The following is a 13,082-nucleotide window of genomic DNA, read 5'->3' as shown; positions in this document are numbered from 1 at the left end:
TTAATTTGACCCAGTGTTCCCAAATAGATGAAGACCTTAGCTTTCTGGGAATACAGTGATGGAGGAGGCACTGGAAAGAAGATAAGGATGAGGTTTAGATGTTAAACTCTTGGGGGACAGTCAGTGTTTTGTTTTCTTTTCCATTTTATTTACAGAAAAATTGAAAATCGTCAAAAATAATTCTTGGCAGATTATTCCCTGCTTGTTCTTCTCAACAGTGCATGGTGGCCACCACAATTCTCTAGCTTTCCTTCAGTGGCAATTAGAACTATACAATATAGAATAGTCAGGTTCTTTCTGTCATTCGCCTTAGCCCCAGTCAACAGGGAGCCCACACCAGCCATTCAGGGATCAATGAAGAAGCAGAAAGCCTGAGTCTGAGTCCTTTTCTCAACCCATCACTTCTTTCTTAGTCCTCATCAGACTCTCATAGAAGTTGGCATAAGCATATAAAACAGATAAATCCACTGTGGGAAGGCAACAAAGGAATGTTTCTCTGATTGACTTCCTTCTCTGAGAAAATGGAGCTGGTTTACCGTCCATACCATAGTTGGTGCATTGTCTGCTTACTATGCATAGAGCTCCCAGATTCTGTGGTTTTCCCTAAGCGCTAAAAGTAAATTCTTGAGATGTAAAAGCCAGAGGAGAAAGCTCTGCTATTGGTATTAAAACTGCTTTAGGCCCAGAAAATTATGTTTTGGAAAGCACATTTCTGCCACGCTATACATATGCAAACTATGCCCGCAGTGCTCAAACTATCTGTTGGTAAACAGAAACCACATTAAAGCAGTTTCTATAGCATGTGGAATAGCTCATGGAGATCCGTAGTTGAGATGGTGTGATGCTAGTGGCACTCGAAATGGAAATGTTAGCAGTATCTTCTTGATTCTCATGACGGCAGAGACCAGATTAGCACTGACTGCCCACTTCTAACACACGTCTTTTCCAAGCCTGTCTTCTCATTTCTCTCCGAGGTCTCCAATCATAGCAGGGAAAGAAGAAAGGAAAGAAAGGGAGACAGGGTGAAGGGAAGAAGGACGGAAGGAAGGAAGGAAGGAAGGAAGGAAGGAAGGAAGGAAGGAAGGAAGGAAGGGTTGGAATAAGGGAGGGAAGGAGAAAGGGAGGGAGGAGAGAAGGAAGGGAGAGAGGGAGGGAGGGAGGGAGGGAGGGAGGGAGGGAGGGAATCAGAGCCTAAGTAGGTACAGGTGTGTATTTTATGTAACTGAGCAGCTATAGCTCTCATAATTTATATTTTGTTCCTAACTTTTACCTAGAATGATATTGGCATATATACATATATTATGAGATTCTCTCTTGCAACATTTGCCAATATTAATAGTAAATGGATGTATAATTTAAAACCATATAATTCAAATATCACTCCAGAAAGTGGTTTCTCTAATTCACAAAGAGTGGACCATAAGATCAGAATTCTTTTCTATATCCTGTGCATAGTCTAATGTGAAAACCTGGAGCTGTAAAATAACCCTGGAAAGAGGATCAAATGTAGTAATCCTCTTTAGATTGAGCCACCAATTCATCTATGAAGCAATAAACTTTTCATTGTAGAAGTTACTTTAGCATTTTCTGAAGTATGGACTGAACCCTGTACAATAGAAACTGACTGTGTGTTTTAAGAATGATATTGACATTGGATAAAAATTTTCTTTAAAATTAAAACTCAAAAAATTAAGAGAAATGGCTGTGAACCATATGGACATTTAGCTGACATGTCTGGAAGATAAGTTTTATGTTAGTGTGGAGAAATGGCTAACTGACTTCCCCTCAAGCCTTTCTCAATGTCATGTGACTACATAATGGAGCCAGAAAAACAAAGCCTAGAAATTTAAATCCTCACAGTGGATTTTAAATAAGGAGATATTTCTTTGTGTCAGGAATATGTGCTATTATGGAGCATCTTGTAGTTGTATCTTTAGCCTTATTTAGAAGATAAAGTGTTTGGGTGGAGAAGAGCATCAAAGGACTTGTGCTGTCGTTTCAAGAGTATGAAGGACTTGCTGACTATGCTAGGCAGAAGAAGGTCCATTTTTTGGACACCTGCTAAGTGATAAGACATATGCTAAACATCCTTAATAGCCTTGCTCTTTCTTCTTACAAATGTCAGGTGTCAAGCGGCCAAGAGCACATGTCAAGGTCAGAATTCTAGTCTGTAAAGCTTGAATCATTTCCAGGGTCACATACTGTTTAATATGCATCACACAATCTTCTATGCATATTTGAGTTGTCAGATAGAATTAGACAGAAGAGCAAAGTAACTGAAGATACATATTTTCAGCTTTCCTTTGACCCAGCTGCTGATACCTGGGAAAGACAACAGTACAAATTAATAACTTGCCTATATCTATACTATGGTATTATTCCTGTTGACTCCCCTAAGCTATGAAATGTACGAGTCTCTATCCACACATACATGTACATGTGCTCAGACACTACATGCACACTTCTTCACTGTGAGTACCCCTACTGCGTATCACAAACACACTCAAGTCCTTTGACTTTCATTCTTCTCCCTAAAACAGTTGAACTTCAGAGGCTGTCAAACACAGATCTGGTTCTTTGGCAACTGATGGAGTTAGGCTGAGCTAACTCAAATGGTTCTAGTACTCTAAATATGCCATTCATGACAAGAAATTGTCAAGTAGCTCAAACACAAATGATACAACACAGAGAAGCATCACAAAGACCATAGGCGACTGGTGCCTGGGAGCCAGGCTGCAAAACCTGAGCCACACTCACTCCCACTCTGTGTTGCTGTCTTCTATCAGAGGTATAGGACTCAGCAGGCAAGCTCTGAGTCTCTGTCAGGCAAGCTGTGAGTCAATGCATGGAAAACAAGTTGCCTTGGAAGGTTAAGGGCAACTGGAGCCAGGACCACTCACCTGCCTGACCCTGTGCCTCAGACTACAGGCCACCTGCTAGGACAAAGATCAAGCTGGAATTGTGTGTGAACCGGGGCATTACCTTCTTTCTATCACCCCACAAAAACTGAAAATACTAACAGTGTAATCATTCTTTCTTTGGACTTTTGATCCTTTGACTTCTTGTCTTAACATTTTTTCCCTTCTTTTACAAAAACAGACACTAAAGAAAGTGTGAGCTGCAGGCATCATCTTCCTACAGTATAATTAATTGGCACTGTCAAGCTTGATCTCATTTATTCTGTTAGAGACTTCCTTCCTTCTCCTCAGGGCAGGTACATGCTCTCTCGCTCTCTCTCTCTCTTTCTCCCCCTCCCTCCCTCCTCTCTCTCCTCCGCCCCTGAGAGCTTATTTGTGGAGGTGCTTTGTCATCTGTTGAGATCTGAGGCTTAACTGATCCTTGATAATGAAGAAGGGTTTTTGGACTCTGAGAAGAGACAACCTGTGCCCTGCCTGCTCTAGGGAGGCTGTGGGCTGCAGCATCCCAGCAGGAAGCTCATGCCTGTGCCTGGCTCTCTCTCCTCTTAGGATCAGCCTTAAGAAGCATGGAAGTATTTCCATATTTCAAGGTACAGGTAAAGACTAAAAATAAATATTGAATCATTCCTCTGAGTGCATAATGCTAATATAGAAAGGGAGACTTAAAATTTAAATTTTTTTCATAACATGATCTAATTCTTTTTTTCCTTTAGTAAGAATTTCCCTATTTTTATAGACTAAAACTTGAGCTAATAGTTGAAAGACAATACTTTTATAATTTCCTGCTCCTAAGTAATAGCCTTCCCATTCTGCCTTCCTGTTTATTCTCTATAATGATCTAGTGGCACAGAAAAGCAACACCGGGTCAAAATTAGCCGACCTAATGAATTTTTCTTTGCTACTTATTTTTGATGTCCATTCTAGGTAGTAACCACTTCTAAGGACTTTCCTAGACACAATGCTTTACTGGAAGAAGAAAAAAACAAACAAAACAACAAAACAGTGCTTCCCAGGGCTTCAGGCAGTAGCTAGAAGGATTGTTTGGCCTAAATGTAAGCCAAGTGTGAGCTTCTATACACAGAAGCCAAAGGTCTCTTTGTTGAATACTTGGTTTTTTGTTTGTTTTTGGCAGTCTGTATTTTTAGCATTTTTTAAATTTATTTTTTTTATAATTTATTCACTTCATATCCCAATTGTAACCCCCTCCCTCTTTTCCCCTCTTCCTCTTGCCTATTTCTCAGAAAGGGGGAGCCCTCCTCCCCCACCACCTGACCCCGCCTACCAAGTCTCATTAGAACTTCCTGCAAAGGTATCCTCTGTGGCCTGGCTATGCCACCCTACTAGGGGGACATGATTGAAGAGCAGGCAACAGAGTCCATGTCAGAGACAGCTTCTTCTTCCCTTTCTAGAGAACACACATGGAAACTGATCTGTGTATTGGCTACATCTGAGCAGGGGGTCTAGGTCTTCTCCATGCATGGTTCTTGGTTGGTGCATCAGTCTCTGCAGGACCACCTGGACCTGGATTTATTGGCTCTATTGGTCTTTTTATGAATCTCCTGTTCCTTTCTGGTCCTCCTATATCCCTCCTTCTTTCATAAGACTACCTGCACTCTGCCCAAAGTTTGGCTATGAGTCTCAGCATCTGCTCTGATCCCCTTCTGGGTGGAGCCTTTCAGAGAACAGCTATGGTAGGCTCCTGTCCTGTTCTCTCTCCCCAGCTGTTTCCAGTATCTATTCTGTTTGCATCCTCCCTACAGTCTTCCTTGTTGTTTAGCATCTTTACGTCTGTGGATTGTAGTATGATTATCCTGTATTATATGGGTAATATCCACTTATAAGTGAGTGTATACCAGGTGTGTCTCTCTGGTTCCGGTTACCTCACTCAGGATGATCTTTTCTAGTTCCCATCATTTGCTGCAGATTTCCTGATCTCCTTGTTTGGAATGGTTGAGTTGTATAAATGTATCCGTATCCATTCCTCAGCTGAGGAACATCTAGGTTGTTTCCAGATTCTGCTATTATGATAAAGTTGCTATGAACATGGTTGAGCAAATGTCCTTGCTGAATGGTGGAGCATCTTTTGGGTATATGCTCATTAGTGGTATAGTTGGGTCTTCAGGTGGAGATATTCCCAATTATGTAAGAAAGTGCCAGATTGATTTCCAAATCAATTTCTCTTATGAACATTGATACAAAAATACTCAATAAAATACTTGCAAACAGAATCCAAGAATATGTAAAAGACATCATTCACCATGAACAAATAGGGTTCATCCAGGCATACAGAGGCGGTTCAATATACAGAAATCCGTCAATATAATCCACCATATAAACAAACTGAAAGGAAAAACAAAACAAAACATTATCATCTCCTTGGATGCAGAAAAAGCATTTGACAAAATCCAACATCCGTTCATGTTTAAAGTCTTGAAGAGATCAAGGATACAAGCCACATACCTAAACATAGTAAAGACAATATACAGCAAACCTATAGCCAACCTCAAATTAAACACAGAAAACCTGAAATCAATTCCACTGAAATTGGAGACAAGACAAGGCTGCCTGCTGTCTCCAGATCTCATTACATAGTACTGGAAGTCAGAGCCATCAGACAACTGAAGGAGCTCGGGAAGATACAGACTGGAAAGGAAGAAGTCAAAGTATCATGATTCACAGATGATATGATAGTATACATAAGTGACCCCAAAAATTCTACCAGGAAACTTCTATAGCTAAGAAACACCTTCAGCAAAATGGCTGGATACAAAATTAACTCAAAAAAAAAAAAAAATCACATACCCTCCCTTAGTGTGACCCTAAATAAGTGAAAGACTTGTCTGGAAAAAACCTCCAAGTCTCTGAAGAAAAAAATTGAAGAATACTTGTTTTTAAAAGCATAAATTATTTGCATTGGATGTCAAGTCTGAGGAACTCAACCTCCTGTTCTATTGTCTTAGCATCTGAGTTATAGCACAGGCTGTGTGTTCAGCTTCTAGAACCTACAAAATCTATTCCTGGTATTTTCTCCTATAGCAATATGATGCAACTTGGCCAACTGTTGTCTAAAACTGGCCCTTTGTGACCAGCTAAAGAAGAGCTTGACCTTCATCACTAAAATGGACCACCCTCTGAAAGTGAAACAACACGGCCTCTCTGCTGCCTTTGAATGACCAATAGATTACATCTCCACTCCACTGCCCATGCCAGGTGCTTGTAGATGGGCCTGATCTGGAATTTGCCACCAAAAAAGCACACCCACAGAGAATGTGCAGATTTGGGTGCATGTGGCGTGAGAGCCCAGCAAGGTGACATGAGGCACTTTCCAGGTGTGACTGCCTGCCTGGAAAACCAGCTTACATGGACAAAGGAATAACACCTACATACATGAGCTGGGTTGTGTGACCAGGGCCCAGAAGGCTGCAGACACTTGGTAGAAAATTGGGGACCACTGTATGAATATAAGTGAGGAAAAGTTCTGATTTGAAAGCTTAAAGAACCCAGGAATGAGCAGAAAGTGGAACAAATTATACCAAAAGTCGGGGAAGAATGCTGTCTTTCACGTCATTTCTACGACAATTTAGTTGATGTCTTTACTTTTCCAGGAAGGGTCTGCAAGGTCATGAGGATTCTGCATGAAGCAAAACATGGAAAAGCAAAAGAGCAACCACAGAATGGAGTTATTTATGTAAAGTCAATAAACAAGATACTTTCCTTCACCAGAAAAAAAAAAAAATGCAACCCACATGTGGGAAAAAAATGCTGTTAAAAAAGACTAGTTGTCTTATTTGTAAACAAGCAATTAAGCAAAACAAACCAAGGAAGATTTTTTTTCTTTCTTAGCACTTTTCTTATTCTAAAGTTAGTGGAAAGCTAGATTTCTAAACTTTATTTACTAAATAATAACACAATGCTTGAATTCTAATGGGGTTTTTTTGTTTTTGTTTTAATTAAAATGTTTTAACCTAGCTTTTTGAGACTTAGATGTGTTCAGACACAAACCAAGAAAAGAATACAATACATAGCATTTTCTCTATTACATTGCGGGGGGGGGGGGGGGTGCCGTCATACATGCATGAGAATCAGAAGACAACTTTCAGTGCACGTTTTTCACCACTTGCGTCCCGGGAGCAAACTCAGGTCATCGGGCAGCGAACACTCTTAGACTCTGAGTCTCCTCACTTGCTCAGCATTTTATTTATGGTTGCATAACACCATGGGAAGAGGTTAAAACTTGGAGTGAAAGACTAGTTCATATCCATTGTTAAACTAATTATAATCTTTTTTGTATTTTTTATTATATTAATTTTTTTCTTCACAATTTATTCATTATATATCTTAATTGAAGCTCCCTTCCTCAACTCCTCCAACCCCATCCTTCCTCCCTCGTCCCCTCATTTCTTTCCCCTAGTCCATTGAAAGGGGGAGTTTTCCACTATAGCCATCTGCCCATGGCTTGTTAAGTCTCCTCAGGACTGCTTGGTCCTCGTCCTCCGCAGCCATCTTAAGCATGCTACTAATTATCTGTCAACTTCAGTTCTGAGCCTGTACGAAAAAAATCCATAATGCAGAGTTGTTATGAGAACCAAATAGTGAAAACATCTTATGAACTGTATGACACTGGGCTGGACTGACCGCTTTAACTACCATTATTGTCTTTGCAGTAGAGGAGATGTTGTGTGATATTTGAGCATTCTTTTTTTTTCCAGTATTATCTTGTTCATTATTCAGAATTACGTGCTTGGAAAATAATAAAAGACAAAATTTTGTTGTATGGAAGAATGAATAAAGAGATTTTCCATTGACCGTTACTGTAGGATTTTGACTTTGGATTGCTTAGCTTGGAATGGTGCAGAAGAGGTAAGTAAGGTCAGTCACACATGGCTTTTGAAATGTTTGCTTTTTGTGTCTTGGTAGCATGTCAAATGACCCTTGCTGGAGTGAGCTTAGTGTCTCAGACAGCAGCTTGTTCTGATGAAGAAAATGCACAGCCAGCCTATGAACAAATATGGCAGCAAGCACTGAGCCTAGCCCTGTAGACTAGAAGGAGCATAGGGTTACGGAACCCAGGTTCCAAATAGTAGGTAAGAATGTGAAGATTATGATGTGTGTCTCTTTAAGGAAAACAAACATAATATTCTCACATTTTCGCCTTCCGGGAAAAACATGAGCTGGGAATCACTGAGTGCTTTCTTCCTAGAATCTCTGCATCCAGACGTTCAGACATACAGCACCCCTCATTCCCTAAATTTTCACCTCTGTGTAATGCACACAGACATATGGACATATCAACAACAACCCCGAAGGAGGCTGCAACCACCCAGCATGTACATTTTGCAGTTCCTTCAACCTGTTCCCATGCAGCCCATCCCTTCACAAATCAGGTCTGAATGCCCAAGCTTGTCACCTGTTATACAAAAATGCAGTCTAACACTGTATTTATTAGCAAACCCTTCCCCTTATGTTTAATTTATTGTTACAGTTTTTAAATGTACAAACAGTTATACCAGTTTTATACACAAAACCACAGGTACCGTTTTGTAGCTGTCAGAATTCCAGCAGCCTGCGGCGAGAGGCAGTTGAATAGATGTCCTGTGCTGCCACCTAGTGCTTTTCCTGAGACATGGTCGTGCTTGCGTCTCCGGAAATAGACAAAGGCAGCTCGAGGCGCACTCGTTCTGGAAGAGCTACTCAGAAGCATTAGCAAACAGATGCATTTGTGATCCTTGGACCGTGTTCCCTGCAACCACACAACCTAGCTTGTTTTCACACAATAGCAGCTTATATCCCTGCTCTTCACTGGCAAAATTCCGGCCTTCTAGCCTGGGGCACCTGGTTTAAATCCAAACTGACTGGGCAAGCAAAATGTTCTCAGTTCTGAGCCTCTTTCTACAGCTCCCATCTGGCCAAGGTTTCTTTGGCAAGACTCTTTCTCCTGGAGGGACAGTTTGATCTGAATGTCTGGCCTATTACTTCAATTTGGGTAGAAGGTATAAAGGAGTCAGACAGCGTTAAAAAAAAAGGAAAAAAAAAATCATTATCTTTAAAATTGACTAAAACGGCAGCCATTTTCTTTGCAGCAGCCAAAAGCGAAGCTTCTGAATTTTCATTTTTCTCAGCACACAGGGTTTGTATCGCTAGGTCTACCTCTGGGGCTCTCCCCTTATCTCTTTCTGAGTCTGCAAAGCCCCACTCCTCTCTTCAATTAATGAATTGGCATGCTCCTCTTACACAAACAGTATTCTTAAAAGTGCTGTGTTAGGCACTGGATAGTGGGTGGATAAAGAAAATAAATAGCCCTTGAATGTGCCCGTGGGTCACACTCGGTCTCTTAGCCTACACAGGCCTCTCCTTCCAGACCTTCCACAACCTCTGAGACCCACTACCCCCTTCTGTGTGTTGCTTCTTTTCCACGCCTACACATGTCTCTCCTCCCTCAGTCCTTTCCAACATCCTCCTCCCAGTCGCGCTAGATCCGAGCTCCTTCCAACCACAGTCATCCACCTGGCCTGTAAGGAAGCTCACCCTGGCAAGTTCCCGCTCCTCTCTGGAACTCATCATGGCTTCATCATGGCTACCTGACTGAATTTCTTTCTACTTGTTTCTTCTATTTGTCAAGTGTTTCATTGTTTTCCACCTTTCGTGGTTTCCTAAATATGAACTTTATCTGAATCTTAATTCTGTCTCTGCACGTATTTAACTTTAGGAACACTTTCAGCCACTCCTCCTTGACACGAATACAGGCTTTGTGATGGTGGTGATGGTGACAGAGATGTTGTGAGTAGTTCCTATGACGCACCTTTTTTAAAAGTATATCCTAAACCTTCCATTTCTACTCTTTCTAGTCACTTTCCAGGCCCATACCACGTTCACCTTCTCAGCAAAACGGTTGTTAGTGTATCATCTGCGTTACGGTGGTGAACCCCGTATTCACGATCCTCACCCCTCAATGGCACCACTCTCAGAAGCAACTGCAGCCTGAAATGAGTTGCTTAGACTCTTTAGCTTAATACTTCTATAATTCCCCAATCTTTTTATGCATCTGCAGCCAGTGAAACATCTGTTTTAAGTCCTTATATCAAGATTTCAAAGTTATTTCCAGGCCAGAACCTTTAGCTTCTAATTCAACTCTTATACCTAGCAATCTCAAAAAGAAACTTGGCTAGTATTTCGGCTACTTTTCTCTCATTCAAGTCACTTGTGAATGGCCACAAACACATCTATTGATTCTCATTATCTTATATCATTTCTGTGGAGCGGGGATAGTTTCTATACTACTCCAACTCTATCCAGTCTCTTCTATCTTTTCTCTGAACATGCCCTGTGTTTCTTTCAAGTCCATCTTTCTGATATTTCCTGTACAGGAAAAATTTCCACACAGCATTTCTTGCCCCCCAAATTCTCATTCACAATTTCTAAAAACTAAGTCTTACTAATCTCTCAGAATGCACATACAGGGACTGAGGAAAAGATTTAACTGATAGCATGCTTTCTATAAAAATGGAGGACCTGAATTCAGATCCTTACACTCCCATGAAAAGCCATGTACTTAGCATCCACCTGTCACCCCAGTGGTGGGAGGTGTAAACTGAAGAATGTTGACCAGACATTCCAGTCAGTGGGTGAGTGCCACGTTCAGTAAAGATCTTATCTCCAAAATTAAGGTGAAGAAGCTACTGAAGAAAACACCTTACGTCAGCCTCGGGCTCAAACATGCGTGTGCACTCACACGTGTGCACACATCCACACACACACACACACACACACACACACACATTCACACACAGAGAAACCTTACATACCTGATAGCAATTTAAGACGGATCATATCTAAGCCTACCGTCCATCACCAAGATCTTTCTCTCATTTCCCCAGCAACGGTTGTTTCTTAAAGGATTCCAACGCCCATCATTTGACGGCTACTGTCCTCCATGGCAGCTCCTTGCTTCCCAGCACGGGTGCCCAGTGTCAGGTGTTCCCAGACAAGTGATATCTGATGCGTGTGTCTTGGTGAAAGGCAGGACGTGCCCATCGCTGCAGCCTGGGTAGCATCCGGGAACAGGTTCCTCCAGCATGTCCTAGGCGAGCAATGAAGACCATGTGAGACGGTAGTCTGAGAAGACTTTTTGAACATCGTGATTGGATGCGACCACGTACCCACTCATTTTTAAAGTTGTTTATTTTACAGTAACCTGGTACTTTCCATGTATAAAATCACTGTTTCCTTTGTTAAACCTTTACCAGTTTACAGAAAATCACTATGTCAGAGTGCACCCTTAGCTTTCACTATGATGCATATTTTAAGCCCTCAATGTCCTTTTAAAATCAAGAGGCTAAAATATTGAGAATAAAGTCAGAGTCACATTTCCATCTTCCAATTTCCTGGCAACAAAACGGCTATGCCAGAGTGTCCAGGTCTAAATGTCATGACACTGTGCCACTTTAAAGTGAGCTGCTGAGTGCGACACAGTGGGATTCTGTCTTAAGCTACTAGAGACAACGCCCCAGAAGAATCTGGGCAGTAGATGGGGTCGTCGATGGAGATGCCTTTAGATGCAGGGATGCAATTAACTGGTCCCACTAACAAGATCTGTTGTCCACGCACTTAACAAAATGGATACTGAGCCCACTAAACAGTACTCGGAGTTGCTAATCCTCCTGTACTAACACAGGTCACATTTCACTGTATCTCTGGCCTCTGAATCTGGAAGCAAGAAGAAAAAATATGGCGAAGAGAGCTCTAATACGTGGCCTTTGGTTTCTATCAAGACTCTGTCATATACTCCATCTGAGGAATGCTCCTAGCATCCAGCTTGCCTATTTTTCACAGCATAGTATGTTATCATGTCTAATCTAGATCCCAGCATTGTTCAGTGTTAATTAATGAAAATTATTTGGCCCTCAAGTTCAAAAGCAGCAGTTGCAGCTTGAAAAGGTAGGTCTCTCACACACAGAAATGAGGGCTAGGGAGGGAATTTGTATGTCAAAAGAACTCCTCTTCCTTGTTCGCTGTTAATATACTGTCCAGCTTTAGCTGCCCACATCACCCTTCACTAGGATAGCAGCTCTAAGAGCCAATGTAACCTTACGCCTTGTGTTGTGCCTGGCCATAGAGATCTGGGAAAAAAACCTATTGAGCAGATAATGATTTTCTGCTAGGAAAATTAGCTCTTAGAACTAAAGGCACTCCAAAAAGGGAATGATTTGGTCCATTCCAAAACAGCTTTGTGATTTGCTATGTTTTTCTCTGGCCTTTTACTGCTCAGAATCCATGCCAGGGAAGAAATGCTAAAGCTCCCATCTCTTAAATATGTAGATCCCTGACATTTGGTTGCTTCATGAATTTTGCATTGCATAATGACAAGTGTTTAATTTTATAAACTGCTCCTGTAATAGATCATTTTCAAGGAGAGGCCTAATCTGGAAATTCAGTGCAAAGTGCTGTTGCTGAATTAGACAAATGTCTTCCCTGAGCCAGCGATCTTTTCTGTAGTAAATGTTTTCAAGCATTGATGGATTGGAAGCCATGGAAATATTCTCAACACCCAGCTGGCTGGCTGAGTCAGAAATGAGATGCCCCACGAATGCTTGGTCTTCCGAGCTAGTATATAACAACCCTCAGAACAATCTCAGAGTGAGATAAACACAAACAATTGATTTGTTTTCTGAGGTCCCAGTGACCACACTTGGCCTGATTGCTAACTCATTTTCATCACCATAAAAACTAAAAGCAGAGAGATAAGGAACAGAAGAATGATTTCTGGGTTTTGTGCTTTTCCCGCTGACATCAGACCATACCTACCCTTGACAGGCCCATGCTCAGCTAACCCTCTTGTCCATTGTCTTCTTTACCACAAAGTACTTCTACGAGTTTTACCTATTTAACAGAATTTTGATCTAGTAAAATAAAAGAATTATCTCCAAAATAAGATGTCTAAAATGTGCATCAGTTTAAAAATTGAATTGGCTCTATAATTATATGCAAAGTTTGTCCATTACAAATGTCACAGTCAAGACTGTCCTTATTGTGAATATACTGTAAAAGTCCAAGGGAAACAATAAATATAAAATATGGTGTGTCAACAGTTAAAGATGTAGATTCATGAGAAATGTACATTTAGTAGGGCTTTTAACCAAAAGAGATCTTAGTCACTCAGGAAAACGG

Source organism: Psammomys obesus, unplaced genomic scaffold (assembly GCF_907164565.1).
Source record: "Psammomys obesus unplaced genomic scaffold, mPsaObe1.curated_primary_1811, whole genome shotgun sequence".
Lineage (NCBI taxonomy): Eukaryota > Metazoa > Chordata > Mammalia > Rodentia > Muridae > Psammomys > Psammomys obesus.
This window is presented reverse-complemented; position numbering follows the sequence as displayed.